Raw genomic sequence first — 21,765 nt, forward strand, 5'->3', positions numbered from 1 at the left:
GAGGTGAACTCATGCCAGAGAGGAGACTGGCAAAGGCTTAGCCAGGCATGGGGTACGTGCCTGAGAGGCACGCATCTGGGAGGCTGAGGCAGAAAGATTGCAAGTTCAGGCCCAGTTTCAGCAACTTAGCGACTTAGCAAGACCCTGTCTCAAAATAAAAAAAGACAAAGGGCTGGGGACGTAGCTCCATGTGAAGGCCCTGGGCTCAATCCCCAGTGCAATCAATCAATCAATCAGTCAATCAATCAATCATTGATCAATAAGGCTTCATGAGAGAGGAGGCAGCAGCACTGAACAGGAAGGCCAAGAGTGCTGGCTGGAAAAGGAGTTGTAAGGGAGCTGTTGTCCTAACCGAGGGCCCCTCAGGAGCCCAGAGCCCCGTCAGGAGGGTGACTTTACACTTAGAGCGTCACAACGTTCCCGTTAAGGACCAAGTGCACAGTCTTGTCAGCCACTTGGGCTCCAGTCCCTGCCTGGAGAACCCTACCGCAGGGCCTCTCCACCCTCACCTGCTCAGCGCGTGCACACACACCTTACGGCTCCCCAACCACACAGGGAGACAGGGTCCACCCCATGCTCTCCCTGGACCCTCACCCGCCTTGCTGGGTTCCAGGGTTACAGGCACTGGGCAGGGTGAGCAGACTCCTGAGGCACTGAAGGGAGGAGGGAGACCCTCGGCTGAGCAGGCACCAGGAGAAGCGACTCCAGGGTGCAGGCTCCGGAGGTGCGGAGCCCGCCTTGCCCCGAGGAAGTGCAGAGAGCCTGGTTTGTCTTTTGGTAAAAGAAACAAATGTGGTCTCTTCTTGGAAGGAGAAGCTACATAGCATTCAGAGGCCCAGTCCTGTTTTCTGAGCACGGCTCAGGCCTTCGGAGAGCCCAGTTTAGGTTCTGGCATTGCGGGCTGCTGTTGATTTTGTGCACAGTTTCTTTATTTGTGTCAGGACACTGAGCTTTGGATGTGTGAGGAGCTGGGTGTGCACACAGACTGACTCTTCTGCTTCATCCACCCAGCCAGGCTGCTCCGGAAAGGGGAGGGAAGTGGCTAGACCACTAGGAAGGTCCAGGTGGTTAAGAGGGCCTGGGGGGCCCAGCCTGCAGGTGGATCCGCGGGCCACAGGTGAGGTGTGGTGACCGGAGTGTCCCAGAGCCAGTCATTCGCCCTCCCTGGCAGCCAGCATACGTAAAGGGGTTTCTAACGCTTCTGACATAGACCAAGTGCTCAGCATCGTCCTTCATGTCATAAGCCGTGCATATGAACGTGCAATAAAAACACACTACCAAACAAAAATATGTAGGATACACAAACAAGACACACAGCTCAACAATTTGACCAGAGAACCTGTGTGGCTTGGTCCCGACCCAAGTGCCCAGGCATTACCCTTCGCTTGCTTGGCTGCTGGCTTGGGCTTCATTTCGTTTGTGTGCTGGGTGTCACGGCTGGGCCATGGCGTACTGGGCAAGCTCTCCACCCTGCAGCTGTGTCCCAGCCATCACTCTCCCGAGTCACCTCCCTGCCTTCCTTCGTAGGCTCATTGCCCCAGCAGATACCAGATACCGCTGTGGACCACCGCTCGGCCTCTGTCTCTCTCTCTCTCTCTCTCTCTCTCTCTCTCTCTCTCTCTCTCTCTCTCTCTCTCTCCAGGAATGGCATCATATGTCATAATTCTTCTATGTTTGGCTTTTTGTGATCAATATTATATTTGTGAGACTGACCCATTTTCCCCCAAGTTGTGGTTCATTCATTTTCACCATTGCATAGTATTACACAGTGTGAAGACATGATTATTTTATCTCATTCATCCGTGATAAATACCTAGATTGCTGCTAATTCGTAAGTAGTTTCAATGATTTTGCTATGAACTTTCTCACACACATTTCTTAGAGCACATTTTTCTCAGCTGGATCCCTACCTAGAGAGTGATTTCTGGGTTATAAGATATTCTTATTTTCAACATTAGTACGTGATGCTAAACCACTGTCTGCAGGAGTTGCCTAGCAAAGAATGTCATTCACTCCACATCCTAACAGTTGGGTTTTTACTGCTTTAGTTTTTCTTTTGTGTGGAGCTTGGGACCGAACCTAGCAAATTCATCTGCTTTTTGTAAACTAAGGAGTTCTTTTTATCTGTCCTACCCACAGGCTTTATTGGTTTTATCTTTCATAACCACTTTCACCTACCCTAATGGTGTCTTCAGAGGAAAAATGATTTTGGTTTTATGTTATTCACTGTATCAATATTTCTCTTTAAGTCTGTGCTTTATTTTATGACTTGAAAGAGATTTCTCCTACCCAAGTCCATACAGATCTTACCCTGTGCTGACTCCTAGAAGCCCCAGTGTTCTGTTCTTCACTTTTCCATCCGCGGTGACCTGGGATGAATCATGAATTTGCTGGTTGGTCCAGGGGGAAGAAGCGGGTTGATTCACTTTTTCCCATAAGGACGGAAACTGGCACCACTGTCTGCCTGAAGCAGCAACAGCTTGTTTTGAATGCAGTGCCCACGTGTGCGTGTGAGTCTTTACGCCATGCCCACATTATTTTTTATTCAGGTAACAACACTGCACTGATCTCTGTAGTGTAAATCCAGGGGCCCACTGCTGCCACTCCTCTTTATCAGGTGTTTTGGGTACCCCCGCCCTTTAAACTCATGTGTGTTTGAAATACATGAAAAATGCCTCCACCCTGGGAATCTGTGCATATACACATCACATCTTGATCCTTTTTTACTTCTTTCTCCTCCTCTCCCATCTCCCGCATCCCCAGAGCCTCTCCCATTTCCTACCATCTGTCTTTATTTTGCTCCTAAACCATTTATGCTTTGGCTTCTTCACGTAACAGAAAACAGGCAATCTTTAACCTTCTGTGTCTGATCTAAATCCATTTTCCTACAAATGACTCAAATTTATCCTTCTTTATGACCAAGTGGTACTTCGTGGTGTATTAATACCGCAGTTTATTTATCCCTTCATCTGCTGATGGCTGCCTCCAGGATTTAGCTCTTGTGAGTCATGCTGCTATAAACATGAACATCCATGTATCACTGCAATAAGATGCCATTAACTCTTTCAGGAAGATACTCAGAAGTAAGCTGGGTCAAATGGAATCTCCAGTTCTAGTTTTCTAAGGAATCTGCTCATTGATTTCCATGGTGGTTGCACTAGTTTACACTGCCACAACAATGTAGAAGGGCTCCTTTTTCTGCTCAACCCTGCCAGTATTTGTCATTATTTGATTTCTTGGTGATGGCCACTCTTTCAGGAGTAAGATGGAATCTCACTGTTGTTTTGATTTGCATTTCTCTAATGGTGAAAGATGTTGAGTATTTTTTCATGTACTTACTGACCATTTGTACGTCGTCTCAGCGGTGTCTATTCATTTCAGTTTCCCATTTTTTGATTGGGTCTTTTATTTGGGGGCGTCTGGGTTTTTTTAGTTCTTTTTATATGTTAGACATTTGTTCTCTGCCTGAGGAATAACTGGCAAAATGTATTTTCCCATTCTGTAGGTTGTCTCTTCACTTAGTTGCTTCCTTTGCTGTGCATAGGCTCTTTAATTGGCTGTAATCTCATTTGTTCACTGTTGGTGTTATTTCTTGTACTTGCCCATGCCTATGTCTGCAAGAGTTTTACCAATTTTTTCCTCCAGAAGATTCAGTGTTTCTGTTTTTATATGTAAGTCTTTGACCCATTTTGATTTGATTTGAGTGCAGGATGAGAGATAAAAGGCTGGACTGCTTCTTCTGCACATGGGTAACCAGTTTTCCCAGGGCCATTTGTTAAAGAGGCTGTCTTTTCTCCAGGGTGTTTTGGACCCCTTTGTCAAAGACTGGGGCTTGCCTAGGGTTGTTTCTGCTTCCTCTATTTTGTTCCATTGATCCACATGTCTGTATTTGTGCTGGTGCCATGCTATTTTTTATCATGTAGCTTTGTAATATGACTTGAAATCTGGGATTGTGATGGTCTTGTTGCCCAGGATTACCTTTGCTATTCTGGGTCTCTTCTTGTTTTAGTATGTGGCTGCCAAATAGAGCACTGGGTCTCTTCTTGTTCCATACAAATTTTAGGATTTTCTTTTCTGGTTCTGTGAAAACGTTGCTGGTATTTTCATTGGTGTTGCATTAAATCCAGATGTCCGTTTTGATAACATGGCCATTTTTACTCTATTGGCTCTACCTATTCACAAACAGTGGATGTCTTTCCATTTATTAGGGCATCTTCAATCTTTTTTTAGGATACTGCAGGTTTTGTTATAGAGTTCTTCTACTTCCTTGATTAAGTTAATTCCCAGGTATTTAATTTCTTTTTGAAGCTATTACAAATAGTTTGTTTTCCTGATTTCTTTCTTGGTAAGTTCATTGTTGGTGTACAGGAACATTATTGATTTTTGTGTATTGATTTTGCATCAAAAAATATGGACACTTCCTATATCTGAGTGTCGTCCTTGCCCTGGGCCGTGCTAGTCTTCTCTGTTTTGTCCCAGCTTCATGTATGTCCTGCCAAGGCAAGCACCTTCTGAGCTGCGATGTCATTGGAATTAACATATGCATTTAGAATAGTCTTTTCAGGCGCCACATTAGAAATTCTACTAGGACTTTTTATTAGAAATATATTAAATCTACAGATCAATCTGGGGAGAAATTATATATGCATAAGTTTTATTGCCCAACTATGGACATGACATATGCCTCCTTTATGGAGGCATTTTTTACACAACACTGTTGTGTTGTTACACCTGCCTTCTGAGGCTTATTCCTGGACATTTCAGTTTTACTGTTAATTAAAATAACATTTTTATTTTAATTTTATTATTGTTTAAAGGTAGAATGTGGAGGTACAATTTTTTGTACATTGATCTTGTACCCAGTGATTTGTTAAATTTGGTTCATTTTAATAATTCATACATATTCTGGATTTTCTTTGCACTCCAGTATATCATACACAAACAATGAGAGTTCATCTCCTTCTCTACGATTCTTACAAATGTCAACTCCTTTGCTCCTTGCTAGACTCAGAAAGACCAGCATATACCCTGTGGGAGATCAGCGGACACGCTGTGCTGTCCCCAGTCGCTAAGCTTTTAAACTTTTACATTACGAACGGTCTTTGCTCTTTTAGTATTTTGTAGCTACTCTTTCTGACTAGGGAAGTTCCTCGTATTCCTAGTTTGCCAAGATTTCTTAATCATAAATGGACATTGACTTAGCACATATCTATGTGATTATATATTCATATTATTATGATTTGCCTTCTTTATTCCATTAAAGCAGTGTTTTGGTTGAGTTTTGACTCTCACACCACCTGGAATCCCTACAGTAAATGCAAATTGCTCATGATATATTATTCTTTTATGTTGTTGTTGAATTTTCCTTGCTAATATTTTATTTAGAACTTTTATATCTATGTTCATAAGAAAGATCGGTATATAATCATCTTAAACTGCCCTTGTCAAGTTTTGGTACTAAAGTTATGCCAGCCTTACAGATCAAATAAGGTCATGTGTCTCATTTTCCTATTCTCTGGAAGAATTTTCAGAACATTGGCATCACACTCTCTCAATGACAGGTAGAATTCACTGGGAAAGACATTTAGCTCTACATTTTTTTGTTAAAAGATTCTCAATTACGGATTCACCTTCTCTAATAATTTTCTATTTTCTCTTTCTACTATCATGCATTTTGATAAATTATATTTTTATTTGTTTTTTGTGGGATTTTTTGGTACCAGGGATTGAACTCAGGACTTGAGCTTGTGAGGCAGGCAGTGGCACCTCCGAGCTAAACCCCTGGCCTAGTAAATCATATTTTTAGGGGACTTGCCCATCTCATTTAAATTGTCAAATATTTTTGCATAGTAACTCATACTACCCTTTCTTACACTTTAAGGTGTCTTGTGTTTGTAATCATGTTCTTTTTTATATGTGATATTGGTTGTTTATATTTCGTATTTTGTGGTTTTTTTCCCCTTTTCATATTTATTTTTTTCCATGGAAAGTTTACCTATTTTATTAGCCTCTTCAAATAAACTTTTGGATACCTTGGCACTTTGTTTACTACTTCATTTGTTTCTGCTCTTATCTTATTATTTCCTATCCTCTACTTCATTTGACTTTAATTTGTGGCTCTATCTTTAAATTCTTGAAATGAATAATAGTAGATTTCATCCATATATATATATATATATATATATATATACACACACACACACACACATTAAATCTAAGCATAGCTTTATAACTCAAATTTTGATGTACATATTTCCATTATTTTTCAGCTTAAATTACTTTCTAATTCCTGTTGTCCTCTCTTCTTTGAACTGAAGAACTATAGAATTATATTTATAATATCCAGATATATGAGGATTTCCTGTTACATTTTTGGTATTGATTTCTAGCTTAATTGCCTGGGAAGATATTTTCTGAAAAGTTTTAGAGGTTTTCTGTATGGTTTAGTAAGTTTTGCAGTTTCTTGGGGAAAAGACACATATTGTATGTATTAAGTGATTTATTCTACATATACTTATTAATCAAATGTGATCATAAGGTTGTTAAAATCCTCTATTTTCTTTTCTCTCTCTCTCTTTTTTTTTTTTTTGAGATAGAGTCTCACTATGTAGTTCAGGCTGGCCTTGAACTCACTATGTAGCTCAGGTTGGCCTCAAACTCATAGCAATCCTCCTGCCTCAGCCTTCTGAGTGTTGGGATTACAGGTGTGCACCACCACACCTGGCTATTTTTATTGATTTGTGGTTTTCAGATTCTTTTAGATACTGAAAGTGATTATTAAAATTTTCTATTAAGATTATTAGTCTATATCACCATTCAGTGTTGTCAGTCCTTGCTTTATATGTTTTTGTGTTATGTTATTGTGTGCATACAATTTCATAAACATTAAGTCTTTCTTCAGTGCAGTGTCTCTCTATCTGAAGCAATGCTATATGATGCACAGAGCTATAAAAACTACCCTTTGCCTGGTGCTTATGTTAGATACACATTTCTTTTCCTCCCTTCCAACTTTTACATATGTGTGTGCCCCAGGTATGTCATACATGCACATGGTGGACACCTGGTATCTGCAGTCCCTAGGGGTCTATGTCCATGTGCCGCTTCTTTCGCCAGTTCCCTTCCGGTCTCCTCCTATGCCTGGTCATTTTCCTTTCTTATGACACAGTAGTCACTGTGTTTGAGAACTTGTTCACAGAAGTAATGTGAAGTGTGGGATGGTGTTCTCTTCCCAGGAGAGGACTCGGTTACGCTCTCATCAGCTGAGTCCCATGCAAAGATGGCTCGGCGTCGCCCCAGGTCTGGGTGGGCCCTCTCTATTCCCGTGGCTCAGGAGCCTGCATGCAGCAGACTCAGATGGCACACGGGCCCACGTGTTGGCCCTCCTTCTCCCGGCCTTGCTTGTCCCCCACGCCTTCAGCAGGTACCCTGGTATTTCCATCTGCTTCTTGCATTGTCCTCTGTGGATGCCTAGTCCAAGTTACCTGCTCTGCCCTTACTAGATGGAAGGACAAGTTGGCTCCTTTTTTTGGCTTAATCTAAATGATAACTTAAATTATTTTTATTATGGTTTCTTATTCTGACCTATTTCTTATTAAAATTTAGAAAATATAAATATGAAAAGGAAGAAGATAATCACAATATCTCTGTTCTGAAATATGTTTCCTACTAATCTTTTTTATATGCAAACTTTTTTTTTTTTTTGGTACTGGGGATCGAACTTGGGACCTTGTGCTTGTGAGGCAGGCAGTGGCACCAGTGAGCTAAATCCCCGGCCCTATATGCAAACATTTTTCAAAAGTGGATGACACTGCACTTGTTGTTTAATAATGTAATACACTCATTTGACACACTGCAATCTCCTGGTGGCTGTGCAGTATTCTAACGCACGTCTACCACAGTTCACTTCAGCAGTTCTCTAGAGCTGGCCATCAGAAGTTCTCCAGTTGCTCAGGAGTATGAAACCACTGGTGCAAACATCACTCTACTTGCAGCATCTGTAGGAGGCCCCTCCAACCCAGAGGTCTGTGGACGCTCACGCCCCTCACGTAAAATGACACAGTGTGCACACGTAACCTGGGCTACACATGCACGTGCATACCCTGTCACCTGTGGGACTGCTGACACCTGAAACAGTGCACGCTGTGTGAACAACTGTGCTGTCCTTGTCTCCTGAGGACAGGTTTCTAGAAGAGGGGCAGGGATGAAGCTCAGTGGTGCAGTGCTGCTTGGAGTGGGCAGGGCCTTGGCTTCTGTCCTCAGCGCGCGCGCACACACACACACACACACACTTCCAGAAGCAGGAGACTGAAGACATCATATGTCTTACAAAGTTGTCCTTCAGAAAGGTGCTATTAGTGTCTGCTTCCACCAGGAGTGTTGGAGAGCGGCATCAACTTCCTAAACCAGATGAGAACCTCTGAGCACTTAATCCTATACCCCTATAAATAGGATTTATCATCTTAAAACAATTTAAACAGCATTCTAAAAACTTTCTGCCCTGCTTTCTGCCATAATTGTGACTTTGATCTCTCCCTTTATATGGAAAATAAGCCAGCAGCTTAGAGACTAGAGATCCAGAGCTTAGCAACAGAGAGGGGCCTCGTCAGCCTGCACACCTGCACAAAACCTGCTTTACTGACAAGAACGACCCCTGCCCCCCACTAGCCACGGAGCTGCGTCTGGGGAGGGACAGGTGCTCCTTCTACCACCCAGTGGTGGCCGGAAACCAGTGCAAGACCCGAGTGACACTAGGACACTTCACTTTGAATCACCCAGAGTAAAGTCCAAAGCCCCAACCAGCCCATGAGCCCTGCGCTATGGCTCCCTGATCTGCATAGACGTCTTCCCCTTCTAGCCAGGACATTTGTACCACCACGGCTCCACAGCCACACTTCTCCTTCCCTGCTAGGCCATGGGGACCACATCCTGGGCGTGGGATGAACTCCTATCTGCTATCATTCACTGCCAACTCTGAGCTACCCTCAAGGTCCTGCCCAAGACTCCTCACCCCGTGGCTCTCAAAGACTGCAGCAGCGGTGACTCTATAGCACCGGGCTGATCGCCACCATAACACATACCGTGGGAGTCCTCAACAGACCTCTCCCTGCTGTCACCAACACCAGGACTCCAGACAGCAGAGACTGTGGCATGCTCTTCATATGCTGAGTGCCGCACTGCAAAACTACAAGTGCTGGGTCCTTGTTAAATTATGTCTTTCGCTCATTGCTTCAAAAATCTAGCCCTTTATTTTTATTAAAGGAAATGCAATTTAACCTCATTCCCACTAAGTAACAACTAAATATAGTTGTACAAGATTCCAGAATCATTAAACTGGAGGGATGTGACTGGCCATGAGCCACACCCTTTGTCTGCAGGGTAAAGGCCCTGCATTTCAGGCAGATGGAGGCCACCCTGCTTTCGGGGCCGTCTGTGCCAGTGAGTGCTCTAGACCGGGCTTTCGGGGCAGCAGCCAGGAGCAATGGCCCTGGACTCACAGAAAGGACTCTGCCCATGGGCCTGCAGCCGCACAGCCCACACGGGGAGATGGCGGCATCTCCCCTCTGGAGCCCCAGCCTTGGCGTCAGCCTGGTCACCCCAGAGTCCACACAGAGGGTTTTGTACTGTGTTCTTTGCTGCACCTGCTGTTTAAGTGTGGGAGCCTAATTTCAGGCTTTTGGAAGATGGAGAAACAGAAACCCAAAGGCACACCTGCTTTTTCAGCGGGTTGTTGACAGAGTCAGACCTAGCTCCCAGGTTCGCTTGTCTTGGTTATGTACTGTTGTGGCAGCACCCTGCAGGTAGGGCAGACATGGGCTTCCAGAATGAGCAGGACAGAAGCTGAGAAACTAAACTCAGCAAAGATATTTACGTGCTGGCTGGCAGTTATAACTCCCATCATGGCATTTTAGCTTTTCTAAGTAGTATTAGAAAACAAAGTCGGTGGAAATATGAATTAGGGTCCGGCCTAACTCAGGGGACTGTAGCATGTAGCATAAGCGGGACCGCGGGCTCAGGCAGTACGGGCTGGTGACTTCGGCTGACTCTGGACGCACTGCTGGGCATCTGCCTGGGAGCCCTCACGTGGGCAGGGAGAAGGTGAGCAGGACCTGCTTCCAATGCTGCTTTGAGCACTGGCTGAGGAGATGCCTGGAAGGCGCTCACACTTGTGCCAGGCGGCAGGGCTTGGCTTGTTGGCCATGGGGGCTCTATAAACAGACACAGATCCACAATGACCAACAGGCCCACCCAGGGTGGGAGTTCTCCTGTCAGGCCCCGAGCACGAGCCTGAGCTTCCGCTCTCGCCCTGGAGAGCACAGTGTCCCCGGTAGACGCCCCGTCAGCACAGCACGCGGCACCCACGGAGGAAAGCCTGGTGAAACCCGGTTGAGTGATGTCGCATAGCCGTCCGTAAACTCTGGATTTCCACAAAGCAGTTCCGCAGGATCATAATTACAGGTTTGAAAGTCAAATGATTTAAGTGCTAGTTTTAATTACCGCTTGGTGAACTTCAGTGTGTGCGAATTGTCACAACTGTCCTCGAGGATTACTCCGAAGCCAGGCAATACCCTGGGAAATTATTAACTCCTACTCCGGAGCGGCAATTATCTGCATTACAAGGTTTATGCAATTAGCGGGTTAAGATGTCATTACATCTCGCCATCTGGTACACAGGAGCCTGCGCAAGGAGCAGGCAGGGGCCAAGCGGGCACGAGGTCGCCCTCGCCGCTCGCCTCCGCCTCCAGGGCAGGCGCGCCCTCGAGCGTCTCCACCCACGGAGGAGAAGGCTCCGAGGGCCAGGCCGCGGCGGTGCTGGGAGTGAGCGCCGCCTGCAACGCTCCCCAGCGTGGAGTCCGCGGGGCCACTCGTGTCGCGCGGGCCACGCGGCCAGGCCCAGACCGAGGAGCCCGGGTGCAGAAGAGAGCGCGAGACGCGGGCGGGGCGCCGAACCTGTGCAGTCTCCGGCCAGGCCTGGCCGCCGACGCCCACGCAGGACGGAGGGGCGCGGTGATCGGGCACCAACAGGGTCCGCAACGCCCGAAGGGAGCTCCGCGCCCTGGCCCAGGCCCCGACTTCCCGGGCGGTGCCTGAGCCAAGACAGGGCGGCCCGGAAGGGTGGACCGAGCGGGACCTGGACAGGAGGAGCTGCCACAGACCCAGGAGGAGGCCAGAGGCCCAGACCCGCCCAGACGCATGCACAGGCACGCACGCCGCAGGTTCGCTGGGGCACGAGGTCACCACTGGAGGCCTGGTTCTGAGGAGCGACTGCAGCACGGACGTCCACGGGGTGACCCGGGACACAGCGGCCTCTCCACGCGTCAGCCCGGCACGCCTTGGGCGGGAGCGCGAGGGGCAGATGAGGAGGCCGCAGGGACCCTTGCTGGCCTAGGTCGCTTACCTAGCAGAGCCCGCAGGACATGCATCGCGGAGCCGCACACGGCAGCCACTGAGGGTGAGAACGGGTCGTTGGCAGCTGAGTGCGGCCCAGAACTCAGAACCGGGGGCTCATGTGAGGGCCCAGGATGCAGGCAGTGACCCAAGGCTGGCTGCTGTCTCTGATCCCCTGTGGGCATCGCCGGGAGGTCTTAAAGATGTCTGAAAATTACCGCTAAGCAGCACGGGAAGCGCAGGCTGACGACAGTGGTTTCAGTCAGGAAAGCCCTCCGCTCCGGGTCGAGCGAGCATCCCTGTCCTTCGGCGTCCATCGTGTCTCCCTGAAACCCACGCAAAGCACGGACTTGGGCGTGAGGGACAGAAAGGAGTTTCTACTCCGCAGCTGCACGTGTGCATTCCAGGAGGGGCGCGCTGTGTTTCCCGGACCCCATAAAACACACCCGCAAACGTGTGGGCGCCAACTGGGTTTCCTTCCCAAAGCCCTGTTGTCTGATTAGCAGCTGGTCCCCCAAACCTGCCAGTCCAGCCACCGCCCTACGTTTGAGAAGGTTGAAGTGTGGTGCCCCTCAGGGTTTCCAGGGATGCCCCCAGCAGCCAGTGCTTCCCGATGAAACGCAGACACCGAGGAGCAGTCTCCGGCCCAGAAGCAGAGCCGACTCGCCCAAGGCCAGCACTCCATGATGTGCGCGCAGCGGAGGGGCGTGGCCGGGCTCAGGAGCAGCACGAGGATGCTCCGGTTCCGAGCCCCTCCCACCCTTCTGTCCCTCAGCTCCGGCCTTCTGCTGAGTCCAGCTGGGTCTGTGAAAAGGAGGTGTTCTACACGGGGTGACGGCGAGGCTGGGTCTGGAACTCAGGCAGGCAAGAAGGAGAACGTGTGAGTGATCATTGCACAGTGGTGATCTGAAAGTGCTGGACCGAGTCTTTTCATCATGAAATAAATGTTAACAGCTGCATGCACGCAAACCAGCAAAAGTGCTGGAGGTATAAAGGTGTTCAGAGCTGCACTCCTTGTTGAGGGCCCAGGTTCAGCCTCCAGCACCGGGGACGGGCACCTCACTGGCCCTAACCAGGTCCACAAGGCTCTCTGGCTACAGTTCAGGGGTGGGGGCGGTAAGAACCCTGCAGCGGCGTCTCACTGCGGGCAGCTGCTGTCGTGAGCCTTGGTCGGCTTGGCCATCGCCTGCCGCAGTTACTCCTGCTTGTGAAAGTGGCAAGCACCCCTCTCAGCTTCTCCACGGGCCTCTTCTCCCTGCTCGGTGTTTCCTCAGGGAGCACTGCGCTAATTGTTAACTGAGGCTGCCCCTGCCCCTCCGGCCCCTCTGCTCACTGTCACCAGTGCCCACAGCCTGCGGTGCCCACCCAGGCTGCCTCCCTAAGGTCTGGCTGTAAGGTCAGAGACGGACTTCATGTGGCTCTGCCTCTCCCCCAGCGGCTCCGCCACCTCCTGGAGCCTGTCTCCTTCTCTGTGAACAGCACTTCCGTGCCCGCTGCTCAGCCCTGTGTGAGGACGGAGAGCCAGGCACCTGTCCTGAGCTGTCCCCTGCCAAGGCAGCTCTTCCACGCTCACAGGTGGTTTCGAAGTGGAACTCTGGGCCACAGGAAACGCTCTGCAAACAGAAACGAGGAACAGCACCCAGGCTTGAACCTGGTGCCTGTCCTGCCTGTCTGTAAAATGGGGCGCTGCATACCGTACAGGTTGTGACAGTTGAATGACTAACAGATCGCTTACTGCAGGTGTGTGACATCGGTGGTTCCCAGTTGTCCTTTGTACCTGAGGATGGCTAGGGGACCCCACCCCTCCAGTGTCCCCAGGGCACATGAGGCCGACTGCAGCCTCGGGAGTGGGCGAGGTCCTGTGAGGTGAGGCGGGGCCCCCACCCCTGAGATGAGGGCTGCCGCAGGGCCTTTGCCAGGCCTGGCTGGTCTCACGATGGCCCTGTGTCTAAGGGGGACGCTACTCGGTGCCCCTCGCCTGTCACACACCTGCCTTGGCCCATGCAGCCAGCCAGCCCGCTCCCCGAATTCCCGTGTGGACCCCGATTCCCTCTGCCGGCCCCTCCCTCCTTTCCTTGTGCTCCCCCCTCCCTCCTTGGCCTCTCCGTGTGGATGAGGACCCCAGTGGGCTTAGGGTGGAACTGGGAGTCTGGGGTGGCACCCCCGCCTCGGGGCCACGCCCCCCCGGGGCCATCCTAGCGCAGACACTGCATTCCCAGCTGGGGAGGGCGCGGGCCCTGGGCTCCCACTCCCCCTGACGGGCTCTCTCCCCCCAGCCTGTGTCCCGGCAGATCTGAACCCAGTCTGCGTCCCTGAGGACCCGGCCTGGGGTGACAGGGCAGCCTCTGCAGGGCAGGGCGGGGCAGGGACGGGCAGCACACTGGCCGGGGTCCCCGGTCCCCAGTCCCTCCCAGTGGATCTAAGACACGGCCGGGCCACAGAGACCTGAGGAGCTGGGGAAGGGCAGCTCCCACACTCAGCGCCAGATTGGTTTTCAGATGAACGGGGTGGGGTTTCATTGCCCTCGCACACCTCGCCAGGGAGGGAACACTGTGAAGCAGAGTCCGGGAAAACAGGTGACAGTGCTGGGACCCGGTCCCCACGCCAAGCCCTGCTGCGCTCGGAGACCTGGACCAGTGGCCAGGTTAGGGTGCTGAGGGTCCCTGCGCCCAGGAGTGGACAGAGGGAGAAACTGAGGACGCAAGGGCAGGAGGACAGTGCTGGGCCCTGGCGACTCAGCACACAGGGAGCCGTGGTGGAGCTGTCCCTGCAGTAGCCCGGAGCTGGCCCCGACTCGAAGCCATCTAGGGATAGAGCCACATTTTTGCCCCTGCAGCCTGAAGTGCAGTCAGAGCATGCCCACTCCAACCCACTCGGTCAGGTCAGGGCTGCAAGGCAGCCGGTGCTGCACCCCCTCAATTGCAGGTGACCAAGGAGCAAGAAACTTTGTAACAGTCGAGTCCACAGTGAAAGAGAAAGCTGAAGAAAGGCTACATTGAAGCAGGGTAACCTCCCCATGGCCTTTTCTTCTCTCCTAAGGGCTAGGGTGCAGGCTCAGGGCTCAGCTTGGATTTTTTGACGTCTGGAAAAGCAGAGGATCCTCCTGGAGCCAGCAAGCTGTGCCACCCAACAACCCTGTCTCATCCCCATGGAGGCACAAGGCCTGAGCACCTCAGGAGCTCCTGCCTGAGAAGTCAGGAAACCCACAAACTCTGCAACTTTCCTCCTGAGTGCAGTAGACAAAACCCAAAGACCTCGAGTGTCAAATAATCACGGAGGCAGATTCCTGGGCGGGGGCACAAGCATACCTTCCTTCCCACACTGCCTCTCTGCCACTGAGGAGGACAGCCTGACTCCCCTACGGCCTCAAGACCCAGTTTGACCCCAGTCCAAACACACCCACAAATCACAAAGGGGAAGCTTAGCTCTGGTGCTGGAACAATTACTCCAAAGACAAAGTCCAGGGAGTTTCCAGCAGCTGTGCAAAGTAGCCCCCAGGTCTGCAGCGTCAGCCAGGGCTGGGGCCTCTCTGGGAGCTGAGGTTTTTAATTGGGGCTGGCCCTGCCTCCCTTCCCTCCTCTGGGCTCTCTGGTAACAGGGCTGTAAATCCGCTCCTAGGAAAATCCAGGTGCTGCTCTGCACTCTCACGAAGTCCCTCTCTGGGCTCTGTTTCTACACCCAGGACCCCCAGGAGAGACCCGCCCAGGGGCGGCTTGGAGATGGCATTGTCCACATGGGTTTGAGTTGGGGTTTGTGCTTGGTTTTTGTTGTTTGGGTTTTGGTTTGAATGCCTAGATTTTAAACTCCTGCAATATGCCTTTCTTAAAGCAAAAACACTGAACCTGCTCGCTTCTTTGGGAGCACCACAGGATGGAAGTGGGGCCCCATCATGTAGAGCTCGGCCTTCAGGCTTACTCAGGGCACCAAGGATTGTAGGCCTCCCTTGGGCAGGGCTGGTGGGAAGGCTTTTTAAAGCTCACTGAGTCCCAGAAACTGAGGCTCCAAGCCCTGCCTGCCCCGGGTCAGATGTGGACGCACAGGATGAGTCTGGGTTCCCAAGTCAGGCTTCCCAGGCTTCCGAAAGGCAGACACCGTGGGTTTCCTCTCCGAGGTCACAGCACTGGCAGGGGCATTGTGCTGGGGCCCCCAGGGCCCGCGGGGGAGCAGGTGCACTGGAGCCGCGCCCGCGGGTCCCTGTGGTCACACACTGAGGGGGTGCGGCCCAGGGGACTTTGCTCCTGCTGCCAGGAGCTTCGGGCTCAACGCAGACCGGAGCCAATCCCGCAGCTGGGCACCAGGGTCCTGCCACCCCAGGTCTCTCCCCAGCCAGCAGCGGGGCCAGGGGGAGAGGGGCCTGGGCTCCACTGTCCTGGTCTCCTCCGCACGGGGGATCCACAGCCTCTGGGGTCCCACATCCCAAACGCAGCAATCAGGATCCTCTGGTTCCAGTGTCTGGGGACCCTGGGGGAGAGGGAATTCGGGGTGTCCCTCTCCCTTTACACTAGCAGTGGCGCAGAGGAGCAGGAGCGAGCAGGGAGTGGACCGAGAGGAGGGACAGGCAGGAGTGGGCCTGGGGCCCTGGAATCTTCTCGGCAGAGAAAACCCGGCTTCCTCCCGAGTCGTCTCCAGCCGATCAGCAGGGCCAAAGCCAAGGAGCAGAGACTCTGCACCTCGCACCTCGCTGGCCTGGGGTCTGCGGGCCCGGGCCCTTCCGGTGCTGAGGAAGACTCTGGGAGGCCTGCCCTGCCTCCTGCCTGAGAGTGTGGGTGCCTCGGGCCTGCTCTCCTCTCCTAGGCGCCCACGGAGGAGGCGGTGCTCTGCCCGGGGTCGCGGGACACTGAGGCGCACTCCGAAGCGGGTGCCCAGGACGCTCTGCTGGGTCAGCGCCTGCGCCTCGGTTCCCACACAGGCACAGGGGTCCCCGGGGGCACGCTTGGGCCCAGGGAGCAGTCGGAGGAGTTGGTGCCCTCAGTCTGGCCTGCCCAGAACTCTTACCACTAAGGCTTTCTTTGAATTCCGTGCGGTCTGTGTACAGATTACTAACAAACAGGAACGCTGAAGATTGCGCCCACCCCAAATCCTTTGGTTGATCCCCGAAAATAGTCTTGTCCCCCTCCCTCAAAACTCCAATGATGCCGTGATGTTCCCCCAAAGCACTGGCCCGAGCTTGTGCGCCCGGGCGGGCGGGTGGCCCCTCAGCTCGGCGCCGAGGCCTCTTTCCTGCAGTCCCGACTCCTCGACTCCTCGGTGTAGCCGGAGCGAGGGGAAGGGGCGGGCGAGCGGCCTCTCCTCCTCCGCAGCGGGCCTGCCAGCCCCGGACTGAGCCAGGCACCGGCCCCAGGCCTCAGGGCCTTTCCTTCCGGCGCCCTGGGCGCTACCCTCCTCCTGCGAACGTCTCTGCCCTGCTCCCGGCGGCTGGTCGGCCAATGAGTGGCTTCCTTTCAGTTTTCCGAGGAGCCTGGGCTCTGCCTGGCCGCCGCCGCCTTCCCTTGGGTTGCGCTGATCCTCCCTCCTAGTTTTGCTCGGACTTTATTTTGCACCCAGCCGCGTCACAAGCCGCTTGTGCACGCTGCGGAGCTGGTGTCGGTTGGGGTGACTTTTGCGCGTTTCCCCTCCGTGCCTGGTGAGACCTGGAGCCGGCCCTCTGGGCTCTGCAAGGCGCGCACAAGCCAGTGTGTTGTGATTTAAAGCGACAGGGCCCCAGCCGCTGCGGCAGTGCACATTTTGCGGGGACTGCGTGCGGACGCCGAGAACGGGAGCACGGGGCGGTGGCTGAGGTCGTGCACTGCAGCAGCGCCAAACAGACGGAGGCCACCCCAGAAGCCGCGCAGGGTGCCTGCGCACTGGGTCTGGCACCTGAGATTTCGCGTTTTTTCCTTTGGGGGAGGACCCGCCGCCGGTTGGGAGGGGGGCAGGGCGCCCCGAGTTCTTTTCCTTTTCCTAGTTTAAAGGGGAAGCCGGTGGCCAGCGGGGAGGCCGGCCTCTGCCCCTCTGTCCCTCCCTCGGCTCAGCGCACATGGCCTTTGTCCAGGCCGCTCTGACTTCTCACAACTGGTCGCCAGTTTTCTCTCTTTTTGAAACTGCTTCCTATTGCCTGGTTATCAAGTTTGTTTTTTGTTGTTGTTGAACGAGAACTTTACTTTTTACGCATAAAGGTTGATAAAAAATCATTAGTTTCCTATTAAAGAAAACCCAACATTTCAGTTAAAGAAGTGTATAAATTTACTCATTAAATACTATTTACGTTTTCTAAAACAGAACTTGAAAACACCCAGCATGCTTAATCTCAGTACAAAGGATCCGAGACCAGGTATACATGGTACAGGCATCGAGGCAGATTCCAAGTTATCATAGTCATCATTGTCATCGTCATCTTCACGCTTTCTTTTCAATGCATTTGAAGACTCACCGGCAGTGTTTTGTGATGATACCATGTGAGTGGTAATAAGAATGTGTTTGGACCCAGTTAATGATGGATTGATCAGAACATTCTGGTCTGCTGAAGTTGCGGGAATGCAGGGTTTTACAGCAGGGGCCGGGAGGCAGGGATCTGCACCGTAAAGCTCTGCCCAGAGAGGGACACTGGAGCCCTTGCATGGCCTGTGGGCTTGGGGTACCTAGTGTGGGGTACTTGGTCTGCTGGTAACTGAACCAGCACTCAGCCGCAGAATCAAGCTTTTAAAATAGAAGTGGGCCCACTGCACGCTGGCTGGGCCTGACTTGGGGCGGGGAGGCCACAGGGTCTCTTGGCTGTGGCAGCTAGGGCCTCAGCGGGGTCAGGAGCCTCTGTCCCTGCTGCTGGACTCAGTCTCACCGCGGGCCCCACGTCCCTGCAGGCAGCGCCAGGCTGCTGACTCAGTCACTCGGGTGTGGGGGACCGGCCAAGTGCAGTGTCCTGCACGCGAAGGCCCAGCACCACACATGCTGCCCAGCCCTGGCTGAGTGTGCAGTGAGTGCAGCTCGCGTGTAGCTTCAGGGCTCGAGCCATGGCAGTCACAAGCAGCTGGGGCAGCCCCAGCCCCCGGGCTGCCGGACGGAGCTCAGGCTGGGACAGAGGGAGGCTGGGAAGGAGAAGCCAGGCAAGGGCTGCACTGGACTTGGGGAAGCCACTGGGTGGTCCCCGCCTAGCAAAAGCCTGTGTGAGGAATTACATGCCCAGTGTGGCCAACAGTGGGCACCCACGAGGGCCTGTGAGTGTCCTCAGCGAAGTGTGCTGCGTGCAGAGCTGCAATGCACTGCCTCAGAGGTGCTCCCAACCCCCCGGGATGGCCCAGGGGAACTCACGGCCAATGCTCGCACTTGGTCGAGGCCCGAAACGAACTGAGCCTGCCGCCTGTTTGGGCCGTGGGATCTGTGGACTGCAGTTTCCTTGCTCCTGGACGGGGCCAGGGGGCAGGTTTAACCCAAGCTGCTAAAAGAGGCGGGCGTAAGTCAGCTGGTATCCAGGCCCACAGAAGGGACCTTCAGCGTCCTAGAGGACCAACACCTCCCCTGTCCTCTGAAAGACCAAGGCCAGGGCCGCAGAGCTGGGCCAGATCTAATGTACAGCTCTAAATGCGGTATGTGGGAATGATGACTTCACACAGGAACATACGAAAAATGACAAAGACGGCTTTGTGGGGCCAGGTGAGGGCCCAGCCTCTTGAATCGCCCCCTTGAAATTCCCAGGGGTGACCCCGTTGGTGATATCTTCTCTAGAGCCAAGACTGACCATTACAGAGCCTTGTGAGATGGCAGATTCGCTCTCTAGAGCTTCCTTGGCATGGATTCTGTTAAAAATCGCCAGCAGAACTTTCTTGTTCTAGGAAAAGTTTAAAATTCTTAATGTGTTTCTGCGTTAGGCCATTTCATTAGCATGCCATTTGATGATCTTAATAAATATCTGAAAATTGTAAGTGTTCATTATGACATTTTCTTAGTCGTTTATTTTTAGAACTTCCTTTTTTCTTTTTTGGTACCGGGGATTGAACTCAGGACCTTTTGGTTTCGAGGCAGGCAGCGAAACCACTGAGCTAAATCCCTCGCCCTTAGTCATGTATTTTGAAGTAACATACAGTGTCACAGTGGAAAACTTCAGCTTTCTCATATTGAGATTGTTCTATTAGTGAAGTGCTTTTTAATTTCCAACTTAGGACTCAAGTGTCAAACTCAGATACTACCAAGCAGGAAGACCTGGGGTCTGGTGGAGGTGATCCAGTCAGGGAGTCTGTTGCTTTTGCACTTAACAGACACAGTGAGATGACAGCTTGCATAGCAAAGTTGCAGTGTTACCTTAAAAACTGAAGCAAAGGCTTTGAGCGGACTGAAACTGTTATTTGAGTGATCAGATAACGATGTCCAGATTATAGAGATGCTTGTAAAACTAGGGGTTTTGTTTAACTTTATAAAGGAGGGGGAAGACAAGGAAGGAGCTTTAAGCTCTTCAGTGCCTTTCCAGTAAGTACCTTTAGGAAACAACAGGTGTCTGTGTAAATGTTATCATCCACCAAGAAAAGCTCTTCTGAACATGCCGCAACAATTAAAATAGTGTTTTACATAACACAATGCAGTAATGGATGTTCTTTGAATATCTGTAACATAGAATTTATTTTCTCTGATTCAGACTTTGAGAAACTTGTGCTGGGAATGTAGTTCAGCAGCCCAGCACCTGCCTAGCAAGTGCCAGGCCCTGAGTTCGATTCCTGGGACCAAAAAGAGAGAGAGGCTCAATTGAACGTTGGCGACTATTTCAACGCACTTTGCGGGAAGCACCATATATTTACATTTTCAGAATTTAGAGTGCTATGCGTTGCAGCAGGACACGTGACCCACTGTCACCTGAGGTCCCAGTGGGTGTCTCATGGGTACAGGAGGTGGGGCGGGAGGGCACAGTGGGCTGGTGTGCTCTCCCAGACAGTGTCCCTGCCACACGTCCTTGCCGACAATCCGTGCACGTGGGTGACAGGCCTGCTGTGGCCCCTCATTCCTAAAAGGCCAGATCGCCCCCTTGTCCCACACCCGGGCCCTAGTGCAGCGAGGCCGCACCAGCAGCCCCAGTGGACGTCTCCCGGGCTGAGCCCGTTCCATAGTTGGAAGCTGTTTGGTCGTGGAGAGGTCATAGAAATGCTTTGGCAGAGGACCAGTTGGGGAAATTTTCTCTTCACTGCCTCATGGTAAATTAAAATACGCTTGATTTACTGTCAATGTTGCAGCTCTTGCAAGGACTAGTGGACTAATAGGAATAATGTTCAAACCAGAAACACTGTTCTTTGGCGTCTTTTTTGAAGAACTACTTCATTTTTCTGTACACTATAAACATACCAAGTACATTACAAACTGTGATTCTTCAGCTTTCAGCCCGACTCTGCTTGTGACAAACTGCCCATTTCAGGTATCCTGGCCAGACTAAGGCCCTCTTTAACCCCGGTTCTCTCTGCTCGCTCTCATTTCGGTTTTCTTTTGTCAGTGAACACAAAGTGAAAACTATGCCAAACTGACAGGAACCAGCATTCTCCCCAGCACTTCCAGGACCCAGACGCCCCTGCAGACAGGGCGGAGACACCTGTGCATGGCACACAGATCTTCACAGCTGGGTGCGCTCGGCGGTAGGGCACTTGCCCTGCAAAGGGCCCGGGCTCAGTTCCCCGAAGTGCGGAGGAAAACCCCTCAGGGGAGGAGACAGCCGTCCTGCTGCCTCAGGCGACTCCCAAAGGGTGCAATCAGTGGGGGCACTTGGACCAGGACCCGGGAGTCCCGATGCTCAGGAAAGTGACTCCATCAATGAAGCAAGTCATTCAAAACTGTGTTTTCTCCAAAGAAAATTAAAAGTGCTGTCTCCTTCTCAAAGAATTAAAAATCAATTACCATGTGACCGACCAATCCCACCCCCGGGGAATGCCTCAAAGCATGGAAAGCAGGATTCTTGTGGGTGCTTATGCACCCCTGTGTTCACTGCAGCATTGTTCACAACAGCCAAAAGGCAGGAGCAGACCGAAGGATAAACAAAAGGCAGCATAGACACATGGCAGGAATATTATTTGGCCCTGAAAAGGAAGGAACTTCTGGCACCCGTTGCCCTGTGAGGGAACTGTGAAGGCCGGGCGGTACATGAAGTAAGGCACCGCCTGAGTCCAGGGTCACGTGGTCCTGAGTGGTCCTGCTCTAGCGAGAAGGCAGGAGGCATCCAGGTGCAGGTAGAGGGAGGGGTGTTTATCCGGTGGAGCCGCCTGGGGAAGGGGCGGGGCTCTGGAGCCCGTTTGCTTGTGTTGCACACGAGTGAGAGCTACTTCACGACGCTGAGCTGTGCGTCCAGAAACGGCCAGAAGAGTGAACCTTCGGTGACAGTTTCACCGCAATTACAGGAAAGGAGTCTGCGTTTCCCGGGGCGGCGACAGGGCCAGA

The 21,765-nt window shown here is 51.7% G+C and overlaps 1 non-coding gene across 1 annotated transcript; it reads right to left on the minus strand.

The window, feature by feature from the left end:
* Window positions 1–4,403: 4,403 nt before the first annotated feature.
* On the minus strand, window positions 4,404–4,508 carry LOC147827562 (U6 spliceosomal RNA). Its single transcript, XR_015452141.1, has one exon. It is a non-coding gene; the product is annotated as a U6 spliceosomal RNA (small nuclear RNA).
* Window positions 4,509–21,765: the final 17,257 nt, after the last annotated feature.

Source organism: Heterocephalus glaber, unplaced genomic scaffold, assembly GCF_053883595.1.
Source record: "Heterocephalus glaber isolate CG9 unplaced genomic scaffold, H.glaber_assembly_v1.0 deba00001442, whole genome shotgun sequence".
NCBI classification, from domain to species: domain Eukaryota; kingdom Metazoa; phylum Chordata; class Mammalia; order Rodentia; family Bathyergidae; genus Heterocephalus; species Heterocephalus glaber.